This window comes from Macrotis lagotis, chromosome 1 (genome assembly GCF_037893015.1).
Source record: "Macrotis lagotis isolate mMagLag1 chromosome 1, bilby.v1.9.chrom.fasta, whole genome shotgun sequence".
NCBI lineage: Eukaryota > Metazoa > Chordata > Mammalia > Peramelemorphia > Peramelidae > Macrotis > Macrotis lagotis.
The window spans coordinates 173,518,211-173,532,072 of NC_133658.1; the positions used below are offsets into that span (position 1 = coordinate 173,518,211).

The 13,862-nt window shown below is 34.2% G+C and overlaps 1 protein-coding gene across 16 annotated transcripts in view; it reads left to right on the forward strand.

Moving 5' to 3' along the window:
- The window catches only part of KIF16B (kinesin family member 16B), a 563,734-nt gene that overhangs the window by 183,557 nt on the left and 366,315 nt on the right, over positions 1 to 13,862 (forward strand). Inside the window, exon 1 of one of the 16 annotated variants that reach the window (XM_074209405.1) lies at positions 13,655 to 13,736. The exons of the other annotated variants lie outside the window; for them this stretch is intronic. The gene's annotated coding sequence lies outside the window, so the exon portion shown is untranslated. Of the gene's footprint in view, positions 1 to 13,654; positions 13,737 to 13,862 lie in introns of those variants that run through there. 16 annotated transcript variants of the gene reach the window in all.

Below are 13,862 nucleotides of genomic sequence, written 5' to 3' on the forward strand. Positions count from 1 at the left end.
CTCTGATAATGTCTTTAAAACACAAAATTATGTGCTGTTCAATAGGCCTATAAATTAATACTCCCAAATAATTTTAAATCCTCTTATCTTTGTATAAGCAAAGGTGAGTTTTTCTCTTCCTCTAAAAATGTGTATGCAGATGATTAGGAGAACTTTAGGACCTTATATAGACCGTCTACAATCAATCAAGACATACTAATGTGACCCCATTCTATAGGTAACAAAATTATTAAAGTGGAATTACAGAATATTATTGGTGAAAGGGACTGTAGTATCCAAGCCTCCTATCCAATTAATGTTAGAATAACCATTATCATATCATCTTGAATAGTTGACCACCTTACCTGTGCTTGGCCTTTCAGACTAAATTGGCAGAGTGTGTTAAAAGGTACATTTGTTTAATTTTACTCTCATTTTTATGATGATATTCTTTATAAGATCTTATTAAATTCTCCCCTTGTAATATTTATATTAATTTGGAAGACTCTATAGTTTTACATGGACAGCAAAAAGTTAATCATGTGTGTGTATATCTGTATAAGTATACATGGTATAGAACATACATGGTCTAGTATAGTATGGTATAGGACTTAGTCTATAAGAAAGAAACTTCCATTCCAAAGACAAAAAGATGACTATTTTCAGTGATGAAAGAATTTAAGGAATTTGGGGTAATAATAATAAATAAATTTTTTTGGAACATTGCACCATCTGGAGAGAGGTCCATATCTTTTATGTTTTTATCTACTGGAATTTTGGACTCCATTATTATAAAATTTCTGCATGTCATCTTGGGGGTAATCTGAATTCAGTTAAATGAATCCTTTTTTTTATTTGAGTTTTTGTTTTACTGATTATTTTGAAATAATGGTTTGTGTTATTATTCCTTCATGTCCCTTACTCATACATCAGTAGTTTTTAACCTGAACCATTAAACTAGTTAGTAATGAACTTTGGATTTTGTTGTTTGGGTATATTTTTCTAATTTCACTTATTACTCCTCACTGAAAGAGAGTAGGCCTTGCATTGAAGGTTCTAATTTTTTGAACACAACCACTTAAAAAACATCCCTTCACTTATTTTGAATTTTTAGTACTAAGGATGAAAGGTTTGGGAAGGTTATAACACCGATGAGAAATTCAAGAGTAAGCATAAAGAATGTCATCAAGGAATTGTGTAACAGAAAGAGAATAGTGGCTGGTGCCATAGTAAGAACATAAGATGATAGGTGGACAGTGAGAGCACTTCTTGCCTCTCCATTATGAACTTTGGGGAACACATGGACAAGAATCCTTTATGCCGTGTTGTGTATCCTATTAAGAATAGTTAAGTTTAATCAAATTAATGTATTCCATTGGTCTACTTGTTTACTAATCATAGTCTTAGGGCTTCATATAATGTTTATTATAGCTCTCCCATTGAATATTCATTTCTTATTTTTTAAGTACTTAAGAAACTCTAGCTAGGGAATTTACACTAATTCACATTTGAATGTGTAATGTTTTGAGTGTTGAAATATATTTGCATCTATTAAACCACTTGGAAAAGGAGAGTAGGTGATTGTCTTGAGTGTGGAGCTGAGGAGTCTTACATAATTCTCACCTCCTTGCTTGATGAATAGAACTCAGTGAAAGATTTTAACAGTTTGATGGTGATGAAAAAGGCAGTAGATCTTGAGTATAAAATTAATTTGGCCAATAGTATATGTCAGCAGCAGAAACTCTTTTATCCACTTGAAAATAACACCAAAATGTTCCTATGATTACATGAGTTTAATACTTCTCACTGACTTTCTCTAGAGATCCTTTTCATACAGTAAAAACTGGCTATTTCAATGTGTAGTACTGAATAGCTGAATCAATAAGTTTGTTATGTGAAGGTTTGCAAAGTCAGCCTTTCTCTGCTTATGTAAATAAGAAACTTTGCCATTGTGCTTTAGCTTCTTTCCTTTTTCTTAGGCTGATCAGTTCTCTCCTTTCCGATTCTTTTGGAATCTCACCTTCAGCTTTACATTTCAGTCTTTTAAGATAGGGGAAATAACATCCAAAAAGTGAACTTGCAATACATTTTGCATATCTTTAATTTCCCCAGTTACATACAAAAATAATTCTCATGCAGGAATTTGAATATGCATTTGTTCTCTTTTTTTAAAAAGTTTTGTTTAGTATTTCATTTTCCCCAGTTACATGCAAAAATAATTTTAACATTAATTTCTAAAACTGTGAGTTCTGAATTCTCACCCTTCCTCTCAATTAAAATCCCCTCAATGAGAAGGCAAGCAATTTGATATAGTCTATACATGTGCAGTCTTGAAAAACATTTTCATAATAGTCATGCTGTGAAAGAGAATATAGATCAAAAAAAAATCCTCAAGAAAAATAAAAGTTAAAAAAAACCATGCTTCATTCTATTTCTTTCTATGGGGATGGGTAGCATTTTTCATCATAAGACCTTCAGCCTTGGATCATCATGTATTGCTGAGAATAGCTAAGTCATTCATAGCTGATCATCTTACAAAGTTGCTTTTACTTTCTACTCAGTACATTTCACTTTGCATCAGTTCATTTAAGTCTTTACAGGTTTTTCTAAGAGTATCTTGCTCATCATTTCTTATAGCAGAAGAGTATTCCTTCATCATCACATGCCACAATTTGTTCAGCTGTTCTTCAACTGAGGGACATTCCCTCAATTTCCAGTTGTTTACCAACTGAAAATTGCTGCTATAAATATTTTGTACACATAGTCCTTTCTTCTGTTTCTTATCTCTTTTGAGAGATAAGAAACCTAGTAGGAGGTCAAAGGGTAGGTTAGGCATAGTTTCAAATTGTTCTACAGAATGGTTGAAAAAATTCACACTTCCACCAACCATGCATTAATGTCTCATTTTCCCCACACCCCTTAAATGCACCATTTTTCTTTTCTTTCCTATTAGCCAATCTAACAGGAATGAGGTAGTACCACAGAATTGTTTAATTTGCATTTCTCCAAACAATAGTGAGTTAGAACTTTATTTCATATGACTGTGGATAGCTTTGATTACTTCATTCAAAAACTGTTCATATCTTTTGATCACTTGTCAGTGAGGCAATGGCTCCTATTTTTACAAATTTTACTCAGTTCTCTGTGTTTGAGAGAGACCTGCATAAGAGAAATTTGACTTCACATTTTTTTGTACAATTAGTATTGCAGGCTGTTTTTCCCTCCATCCTATTTCTCCCCGTTTATTCTATTTTCTCTCTCCTTTCATCCTATATCTCCACAAAATTGTTTGGCTTCTATTCTGTCCCCTAATCAGCCCTCTCTTCTCTCAGCCCCTTTCTTATTTCCTTCCCCTCTTTCCTATTGAATATAATATATAATAAAATTTTTATACTCAATTGAGTGTGTGTGTTATTTTCTATTTGAGCCAATTCTGATGAAAATTCAGTCATTCCTCCCCACTCTTTCCCTCTTGCTGTAAAAGCTTTTTCTTAACTCATTTACATGAAATACCCCATCCTACCTCTCTCCCCTTTCCTTTTCCCCCCAGTATATTCTTTTCTCATTCCTGAATTTTATTCTTTTGAAACATCCCTTCATATTCCACTTACTCCTGTTATCTCTTTATGTATATTGAGAAAATTCTTATGAATATCATTTTCCCATGCAGGAATATGAATATTTTTACCTTGTTTATGATTTTCCCTTTCCTTTTTACCTTTTTTTCTGCTTCTCTTCATGTCTTATGTGTTTGAAAGACAGATTTTGTGTTCAGCTCTGATCTTTTCAATAAGGTAAGTTTGAAAGTCCCTTATTTCATTGAATGTCCATCTTTTTCACCTTGAAAGAATGTGCTCTTTGCTGGATAGTTTGATTTTTGATTGTACTCCAAACTCTTTTGCCTTCTGAAATTTCATATTTCAAGGCCTCAGATCCTTTAAAGTAGAAGCTGCTAAATCTTGTGCAATCCTGACTGTGGTATAATATCTGAATTGTTTCTTTCTGGCTACTTTGCAATATTTTCTTCTTGACCTGGGTTCTCTAGAATTTGGCTATAATACTCCTGGGAGTTTTCATTTCTGGATCTCTTTTAGGAGGTAATTAGTAAGGTCTTTTCATTTCTGTTTTTACCCTCTGATTTTAAAATATCAGGGCACTTTTCCTTGATAATTTCTTGAAAGATGCTATTTAGGCTCTTTTTTTGGGGGGGGTCATGGCTTTCAAGGTAGTCCAACAATTTTTTTTTTGAAAACAAAAATATATTGTTTTTTATTTTTTCAATTACAATATTTATGTATGTCATTTTGTGTAAGAGGAATTAGGACTAAGTTAAAGGAAAGAAAACCATAAGATAGGAAGGAAAAACCTGTTTAAAAAATGAACACAGTATACATTCAGATTCTGTGGCTTTGCTTTTTTGTTTTTTCCTTTGAATGTGGATAACATTGTCTCCCAGGGTTATCCTTAGTTCAAGAGGTTTTAAAATATCTCTGCTGGATCTATTTTCCATGTCAGTTGTTTTTCCAGTGAGATAATTTCACTGTGTTTGTGTGTGTGTGTGTGTGTGTGTGTGTGTGTGTGTGTGTGTGTCTCCTTTATCAAGCTATTGACTTGTTTTTCATGATTTTTCTTGTATCATTCTCATTTCCAATTTTTCCTCTACTCCTCTTAATTGATTTTTTTGTTTGTTTGTTTTTGTTTTTGCAAGACAATGGGTTTAAGTCACCTGCCCAGAGCTAGGTAATTATTAAGTGTCTGAGGTCAGATTTGAACTCCGGTACTCCTGACTCCATGGCTGGTGCTCTATCCATTGTGCCACCTTGCTACCCCTCTTAATTGATCTTTCAAAATCCTTTTTGAGTCCTTCTGTGGCCTAAGACCAATTCATTTTCTTGGAGGTTTTGAATAAAGGAAGGTTGACTTTTTTTTTTTTATCTTCTTCTGGAGGTGTGTTTTAAACTTCCATGTCATTATAGTAACTTTCTAGTTCAGTACACTGCCTCAAGCTTCAGGAGTTTTGTGCAGCTGTTTTCCAGACCAGGGATCTGTAAGTTTTCAGTTCTTTCTAGGTAGGATGATCTAAGGAGAGGTATGTTTATTGCTCTCCTGGCTAGGGCTCTGGTCTGTGAGTGACCACGAGCATCATTTTCTCCTTGAAACTGAACTGAGGATCTCTGCCCCATCGTGGCCACAGGCTTTGATGGCTTCATTAGTGTTCTTTCTTGCCCTGAGTCTACAGTCCTTGGTGGCTACCCACATCTGAGTGTAGGCAAAGCTTTGTGACCAGTTGTCTGATGCCCTTTCTATCTGTGTGCTAAACTCCTGGAGGCAACTGCTGCTACTGCAGACACAGTGTCTCCCAAAATCCCAGTTTCCTGGGGCTGGTGTGGCTTGTGCTGGACTGTTCTCCTTTCTCACCCTGGTGCCACGGCCCTTTCCTACTGAACTTCTAAGTTGTCTTGGACCAGTGAAGTGTTTCACTCTATCTTTTTGTGGCTTCTGCTGCTTCAGAATTTGTTTAGAGTCATTATTCAAGGATATTAGGAGGAGTTTGAGGGGAGAGTTTAGTGGGGTCCCTGGAGTTCCAATACCATCTTGGCTGTGCTGGATCTTAGCATTTGTTCTGAATGAATCAGTGGAGGACATATTCCTACACAGATTATGTAATTTTTTAAGAAGAGAATGGAAATATTATGGAAGGAGTGAACAGACGAGAAGTATAAATAAAGGGCAAGGAAAAGAATAGAAGAAACTAATCATGCACATAGAGTCCCCTCCAAGTTCAGTGAATTTGCTGTGGAATTGATGTGGGAGTCAGTGGATAAATCAGTAGATGAGTTATGTGGAACAGGAATGAAGAATGAGGTAATATTTGTTTGGTCTAAAGGGAAATGGAAGACAAGTAATAATTAAATTGCTTTGGTGAAAGTGAGGTTTTACTAAGGCATTTGGGATAAGAAAGGATGAATTTTAAAAGTCTATTGGAACGAACAAAATAGAATATCAATAAAAAAGTGTGTAGGAGGATGAAAATGAATAGTGGAAGCTATTATTGATAGAGAATAAGCTTTACATTGGTGACAGGAAAAAAAAAGTCTGCCATAGAGAGGAATGAATGAAGAGGAAGAAATGTTAGTTGCTTTCCTTGCTGTAAATTTTCTCTCCAAGGAAATAAATGAAATGGTTAGGGGAGCTGCTTATTCTGTACTTAGTTTTTGACCAACAAAGAAGAATTGATTTGTGAAGCTAAAGTGTCAGGTATGTTGAGAGAAAGTGACCCTTATCATAATAGGATTTGTAATAAATTTTTTTTACTAAAAGATCACTGGGCATACTCATACAAACTCAAGATTTTAGGAAAGCAAATTTCAACAAAGTTCCTCAAAATATGGCTTTTGCCTATGATGCATGGATTATAAAATGAGAGAAATGTCTTCTGAGAGACAAGTATTTAACACATATCAACATAAATGTAAACTCAGCAGTATTCTGATCCATAGAAGTGATTACCAAGACAATTTGGGACAATGTAATTATAAAGATGCAAGCTTTGAGTGATTGAAGAGAAACATTTAGAGTAGATAACTAGCACAGGTTTTTATCACTTAATATTTTACCTTTCTCTGTCAAGGTAGTTAGCTGTGTAAACTCAAGGTATGTTAAGAGTATGTCATCATGAAATGATTACTCCTTATTCTGGTGATCTTTTTGTGGCCATTTGTCTTTTGCTTTAAAAAATTACATTTTTATATTAGAAATTATTTCTAGTATCATGACTTTGTTGCTTCAAGGCTTGCATAATCCAGGGATGCCTTACCCTAAATTGGGATTTTTGTTTCCTTTTTACAAGGACATTTGTTGGTTTTATCTTTATAAATCTACTGCTTGTTATTCTGGTAAATATTTTTTTTTTAAAGTACATATTTTAAAAGAAGAAGAAGACAATTCATTATTTTGTTATCTGGGTACTGAAAGAACTTAAAAGATGTGATTGCATACTTTCTATCTTTGAGAAATTATTTAAAATGGGAGAACTATCCCAAGATTAGAACCTGATATTTTTTTACTTTATAAAGGGGCAAAGTAGGAACCTAGAAATTAATAGACCAAGATTCTCAGCAAAATTCTAGCAATTCAGCAAATGTTTTCTGAACAATTAAAAATGGAAGCAGTGATTTTTAAGAACTGTCATGAATTCACAGGATCAAATCATAACCAAATTGAACTCATTGTACTTTTTTTTTAGGGTTTCTAGTGTAATTGACAGAGATGGATATAGAAATTTCAGTAAGGGATAAAAGTTTTAATCTTGTCTTTTTGTGGACAAAATGGAATTATCTGGGCTTCATCTTAGTACAGTAGGTATATTTATACCTGATTGACTATATCTCAAAAGTCTTTATGAATGGAACATGACAGTGTGAAGGAAGGGTCTGAAAGGTTGTTAATATGCAGTTTTTACCTTTATCTTATCCTATTAACTTGTATAAAGATATAAAAGGCAAGCTTTATAAATTTGTGACTCAAAGGTGGGGAGGACTATTTATATTATTGGGTGAGCAGTATCTTAACAGACTAGAATTAGGAGTTGAAACAAGACAAAATGTAATAGGGATAAATTCTGTTAATCCCCTATTATGTAGCTGTTGACAAAAATCTTTACCTCAAATGCAAGAGAAAGGAAGACCTGGCTTAATAGCTTCTTAAGAGAAATGTTTAGGAATTTAATTGTCTAAAATACCATTGTCTCATTTGTGTATCACTGCCCAAATCCTCATGCAGTATAATGTTAACATCTAGAAAGAAGGGAAGCAGTACTTGCTTTTTATTTGACAGTGGTCAGATCCCTGTAGCATTACAAACAATTTTTGGCACCATAATTTTAAGAGGGACACTGACAGATTTTCAAATGGATCACCTCTGGGATCTGAGTCATTTGAGACATAGCTAAATAAATGGTGTGTTTAGCTGAGAAAAGAGAATTAGTTTGGGGGAGGGGGGATGATGTTCTTCATGTGTTTGAACATCTGTCATGTATATTTTTAAAATAGTATTTCATTTTTTCCAATTACATGTCAAGACAATTTTTAGCATTCATTTTTTAAAAATTGTGAGTTCAAATTTTTCTCCCACCCCTCCCTTCTTCCTAAAATGGTGAGCAATTTGCTATGTTACATATGCTATTATGAAAAGTACATTTTCCTATTAATCACCATTGTGAAAGGGGAAAAAAAAGCTATATCAAAAGAAAAAAAACACAAAAAAGAATAAAGTGGAAAAAAAGGAACACTCTGTATTCATAATCCATCAGTTCTTTATCTGGATTTTTTTTGTTTGTTTTTTGTTTTTAGGTTTTTGCAAGGCAAATGGGGTTAAGTGGCTTGCCCAAGGCCACACAGCTAGGTAATTATTAAGTGTCTGAGACCAGATTTGAACCCAGGTACTCTTTTATCTGGATTTTGATAGCATTTTCTAAAATGAGTCCTTTGTTCTTGTCTTAGATCATTGCGTTGCTGATAAGATCTGATATTTGGTCATCATACACTCACACATTACTAGTACTGTGTACAATATTTTCCTCTTTCTGTTCATTTCACTTTGTATTAGTACAAATCTTTCTAGGTTTTTCTGGTTTCCAGGTTTTTCATATTCTAATCATTTCTTATTGCACAATAATATTACATTACATTCATATACTCATTTCTAGTATAACCATTCCACAGTTGATGGGTATCCTTTCAATTTCCAATATTTGAATGCTATACTATTTGGTGTTTATATGTTTAGTATTGATATTACTTCATTGCCTGTGTTACCGTCTCCCAAGATATAGTGTCCTTGTCTCTTTTACTTAGATCTATTTTTGTTTTTGTTTTGTTTGAGATCAGGATTGTTATGCCTACTATTTTTTTTTTTTACCTTCAACTGAAACATAATAGATTCTGCTCCAGCCCCTTACTTTTACTCTGTCTGTGTCTCTGCTTCAACTATGTTTCTTTTAACCACCATATTACAGGATTCTGGATTTTGGTCCACTTTGCTATACCCTTCCATATTATGCTAGAATTCATCCCATTCCCATTCAAAGTTATGACCACAGCATATATTTTCCTCCATCCTTTTTTTCCTCCTGTTTGTCCTTTCTTTCTTTTCACTCTTTCCCTCCTTTACAATGTTTTGTTTTTATTTGTTGTCCCCATGATCTGCCATCTCTTCCCTGATATTTATCTTTTCTGCCCCCACCCACCTTATCCTTATCCTTACTTTTCTGTTGGGTAAGAGAGATTTCTTTATTGTGCATATTATTCCCTTTTTGAACCAAATAATTTATCCTTTTCTACCTTTAGCTTTCTTCTGCATCCAGTTTACAATTCTTTCTCATGCCTTAATTATTTTTTTTAATGTCATTCCCTCAAATTCACCTTATATCTATACCCTCTGTCTATGTAAATTCCTTCTGGGTATTCTATTAGAGGTACAATTTTTAAGAATCACAACTGTCATCTGAGTCCCTTATGTTTTCTTTTCCCTTTTAACCTATTTAGGCTTCATTTATCTGAGAGTTTTTTTTGTATGATTGTGGCTTTATGAAAGCTTGAAATCCTTGTATTTCATTAAATAAACATTTTTTTTCCTTGAAGTAGGATTGGTTATAATCCTATATAGAGGCCTAATTCCTTTGCCTTCTGAAATATCATGTTTCCCATTTTCTGAGCCTTTAATTTTATAGCTGCTACATCCTTTTTAATACTGTTTGTGGTTTTCTTTCCAGTTACTTGCAGTGTTTTTTCCTTAACTTGATAGTTCTGAAATTTGGTTATGATAATCCTTGGATTAGGATCCCTTTCCTCAGGCGATCAGTGAATTCTTTTAGTGCCTATTTGCCCTGTGGTTCTAGGATATCAGAGCAGTTTTTGCTTTATAATTTCTTGAAAGATGCTACTAGCCAGGTCCTCATTTTGTTTGTGACTTTCAGGTTTTCCAGTATTTCTTACTTTGTTTCTCCTGCAACTGTTTACAGGTCAGTTGTTTTCCCTTGAGGTATTTACATTTTATTCTATTTTTTCCATTCTTTTTGAACTTGACTGATTCTTGATATCTCATAGAGTCCTTGGCTTCCACCTGGCCAATTCTAACTTCTTCTTTTTTTTTTTTTTTTTAGATTTTTGCAAGGCAAATGGGGTTAATGGCTTGCCCAAGGCCACACAGCTAGGTAATTAGTAAGTGCCAATTCTAACTTTTAAGGATTTGTTTTCCCTTAATTAACTTTCATATTTCCTTTTTTCCCTATTTAAGGAATTGTTTTCATCAGTGGATTTTTGTATATCCTTTTCCATTTCACCAGTTCAACTTTTTAAACAGTTGTTTTCTTTTTCTAAACCATTGACTCCTTTTTCATAATTTTCTTGCATCACTTTTTCTAGTTTTTCTTCTACATCTCTTTTATGAAACTTAAGCTTCTTTTAGAGCTTTTCTATGAGTTCCTTCTGGGCTTGAGATCATGTCCCACTTACCTTTAGGGTTTTGCTCATAGGTATATTGATATTATACTCTTCTGAGTTTGTGTCTTGATCTTCCTTGTCACCATAATAACTTTCTATGGTCAGATTCTTTGTTGTTGTTTTTTGTTCATTCTGTTTTTTTGTCATTTTACTTTCTTTTAAATTATTCTTTTCTTTTAAATTTGACCTCTGCTCTCGAGGTGGAAGGGGAGCTGTTTTAGACTTTTTGTGCCAGGGACACAGGATTACTTGTTGCTGCACTGATGTTGCCCTAAGACCAACAGATGACCTTTGTGTCTAATGCTGTGCTGAGGGAATGGGGTTGGGTTGGACCCACTACTGAAGGTGATGGGATTCTGGCAGTTTACCTGGTTCTGAATTGGCGACCTAGTGCTGGTATCTTGCCATGTGCTGAAGCCAGTGGGGTATTAATGCATTTCCTGGGGCAAGGCTGAAGCACATGGCCATCTTGACCGGTGATGGCCACCTGTTTTCCCAAGGCTGTGGTGAAACATATGGCAGGAACCAGAGCTGGCATCTTGCTTAGCACTCTTACATTGGCATCTACCTGTTTGCCCCAAGGCTATTATGAAGCACAGGAAGTCTGACCACTGGAGGCTGTCTGTTTGCCCAGGGCTAAGCTATAGCAGTTGGCAGTTCTCCGAGTTGGAGTGTGCCAGTTCCCCTGGCTATGCTGAGGCATGTGGGGGGGGTGGTTCTGGAGTTGGCATTTATCTGCTCTTCCACAGTGGGACTCAGTATGTCCCACTGGTTTATTGAGGTGGAGTTTGCTGGAATTCTTCCTGTCCTGGACTGTGCTCCCCATCACCTGAGTGAGACAGACCTTTCCTGCTGATCTTCTAGGGTTAAAGGATTGTTTCATCTTGTCTTTTTTAGTTTTACTGTTCCAGGATTGCACAATTTTATGGTTGTTTGAAGGCAAATATGGGAAAGTTACAGAAATTTACTGCTTCTGAAGTCATGAACAATCTGTCTTGTAGAAGAGGGTTTAAATATAATCTGTAATTTCAATATATAATAAGGAGTTTATTAGAATAATTGACTGTATAAAAATATAATGTTTTAACTTTTGAGGCAGATAGTGACCATCTAATTACTAGAAGTGTTCAATCACAGCTCAAGAATGTTGCAGAAGATAATTTTGAATTTTATAATTCAGGCTAGATGCTGTCTAAGGCCCATGCTAACTTCAGGATTAAAAAAATATATGTTGGCACTATTGGTAGTTTCAATTTTCCAAAAGATTATGTTCCAAGAGTTCATTTATAAACTTGATGTTTGGAACTCAAAACTCATTCTCTATTCTAAACAATGCTAATGTATGAGAAAATATTTATACACATAAATCTATTGTGGTGCCAGAAAATAAATACAAAGTCTATTCAAAATTATTTTCTTCTCCTTTTCACAGTGAAAAGACTTGGCCCAAGTCAGAATTTTGATATGGATGAAGTCAGAAATTATATTCAGTTTTTGTCTTTGTATCCCCAATATTTAGCTATCTAATCCAAATGGGGATTACATAGAGTCAACTGAAAAGCAATTGAACAACAAAAGTTTTAAGATTATAAAGGTATAGAAAAAAAACAAAAGATAGATTTCCATGGAAATGCAGAGATTAAAGTTTTCTTGGCAAAAATAATGGGGTGGTTTACCATTTCCTTCTCTAGCTCATTTTATAGATAAGGATCAAGTGACTTGGCCAGAATCACACAATTGTAAGTGTCTGAATTCAAATTTGAACTCAGAAAGGTGAATGTTCTTGTCTTTAGACCTAGTAGTCTCCCCACTGTGCCACCCAGCTGGTGAAACCTACAGAAAAGATAATGTTAATTGTGACTTTCCACTTCAGCATGCTATCAACTATTTGATTTTGACACTTCTGTTTTGAAGATGGGATTTTAGAAACGGTTAAACCATAATATTTTCAAACTTGGTTTTTGATGGATTTTTTGTTCCTCATATTGATTGAAGGTTGACTAAATAAAATGAAAACTTGCATTAGTACATGCCTTTGCCACCAAAAATGTGCCTTGAGTGTTTTCAGTACATTGCTAAACTTGAGGAAAGATTAAAACATATTCAAACCAATTTATCTTTGAAGGAAATATTGAAGAAGTACTTGGGATGAGTTTTGTTTCTTGATTTTCTGCCTTCCCTCAGAGAAAATCTTCTTTTTACTTGACAGTTATCACACAGTGAGTTCATATAATATTTGAAATTGAGAATTCCAAAGCAGTGAAATTCAGAACAAGTTGCTCATACAATTACAGACTTATCTTTTGCATTTCTCTTGTGAGATAGTCAGGTTGTTTTTTTTTGGTGTGTACTTAGGCATTACTGAACATTGTGATAGGCTGTTTTAGAAAAGACTAATCTTAAATCTCTTGTACCCTCAAATTTGAATCTGAAAAATAATTTACCAACTAGCATAGCAGATGTTTTCATTTATCTGACTTTAGTTGGGGGGGGGGCATTATTGAAAGATTAACACTTCCCCCTGAAGTTTGTGAAGTTTTACTTCCATGCTCTATAGATGAAATTAATAATGTAAATTTTATTGCCCCACACAAAAGTGTTAAAGATGGATATGTTTTCAATTTTTCTTTCTGTCCACATTGGGAAACCAAAAATTTTAAGCCAAGCATGCTATCAAAACTTAATTAAAATTTTTTTCTGAACAAAAAATAGTTCTCTTTCATTAGCTTTCTATTTGCATCATTTTAGACAATGGAATTTATATATATTTTTCAGATAGTTTATACTAAAGTAGTCACAAGAAGAGGAAATATGTTTTTAACCACTATTCAAGCATTTATTAGGTGCTTATTGTGTTCTAGGCAAAATAAATATAATGTAGTTATACACAAAGTATTTAGAGAAGGCTTGATATTTATATTTTAATATGACCCAAATATGGCTCCTGTTTTACAGAAAATTCATCCCTTGTGATTCATTAGATTCATAATGAATCAAGGAATATTTCATTTAACTTCAGATCTTGAAAACCCCTTAGAGCTCATATCAATCCAGCCCCTTTTTTCCTTACAGATGAGAAAACTGAGGCCCAGAGAAATGAAGTGATTTGTCCAAGATTAGACAGTAGGTTAGTGGCAGACTCAGAGCTAGAGCCTTGTTTTTTCAACTTTCAGGTTCAACTCTCCTTTGATCGTAACATACTGTGTCCAATATCATGTAAATACCGTTCTTGAACCAATAGCTTCCTGGAGAAAGGTAAAAGAGATAGCCTGTAGCTACATGGGAGTTTTGCTTTTGGGGGGAGGTTTGTTTTATAATTTTTCTAAGCCATTATTCTTAGTGGTCTAAAATGTCAAGAAATGTTAGTGAAATGTCATTTCA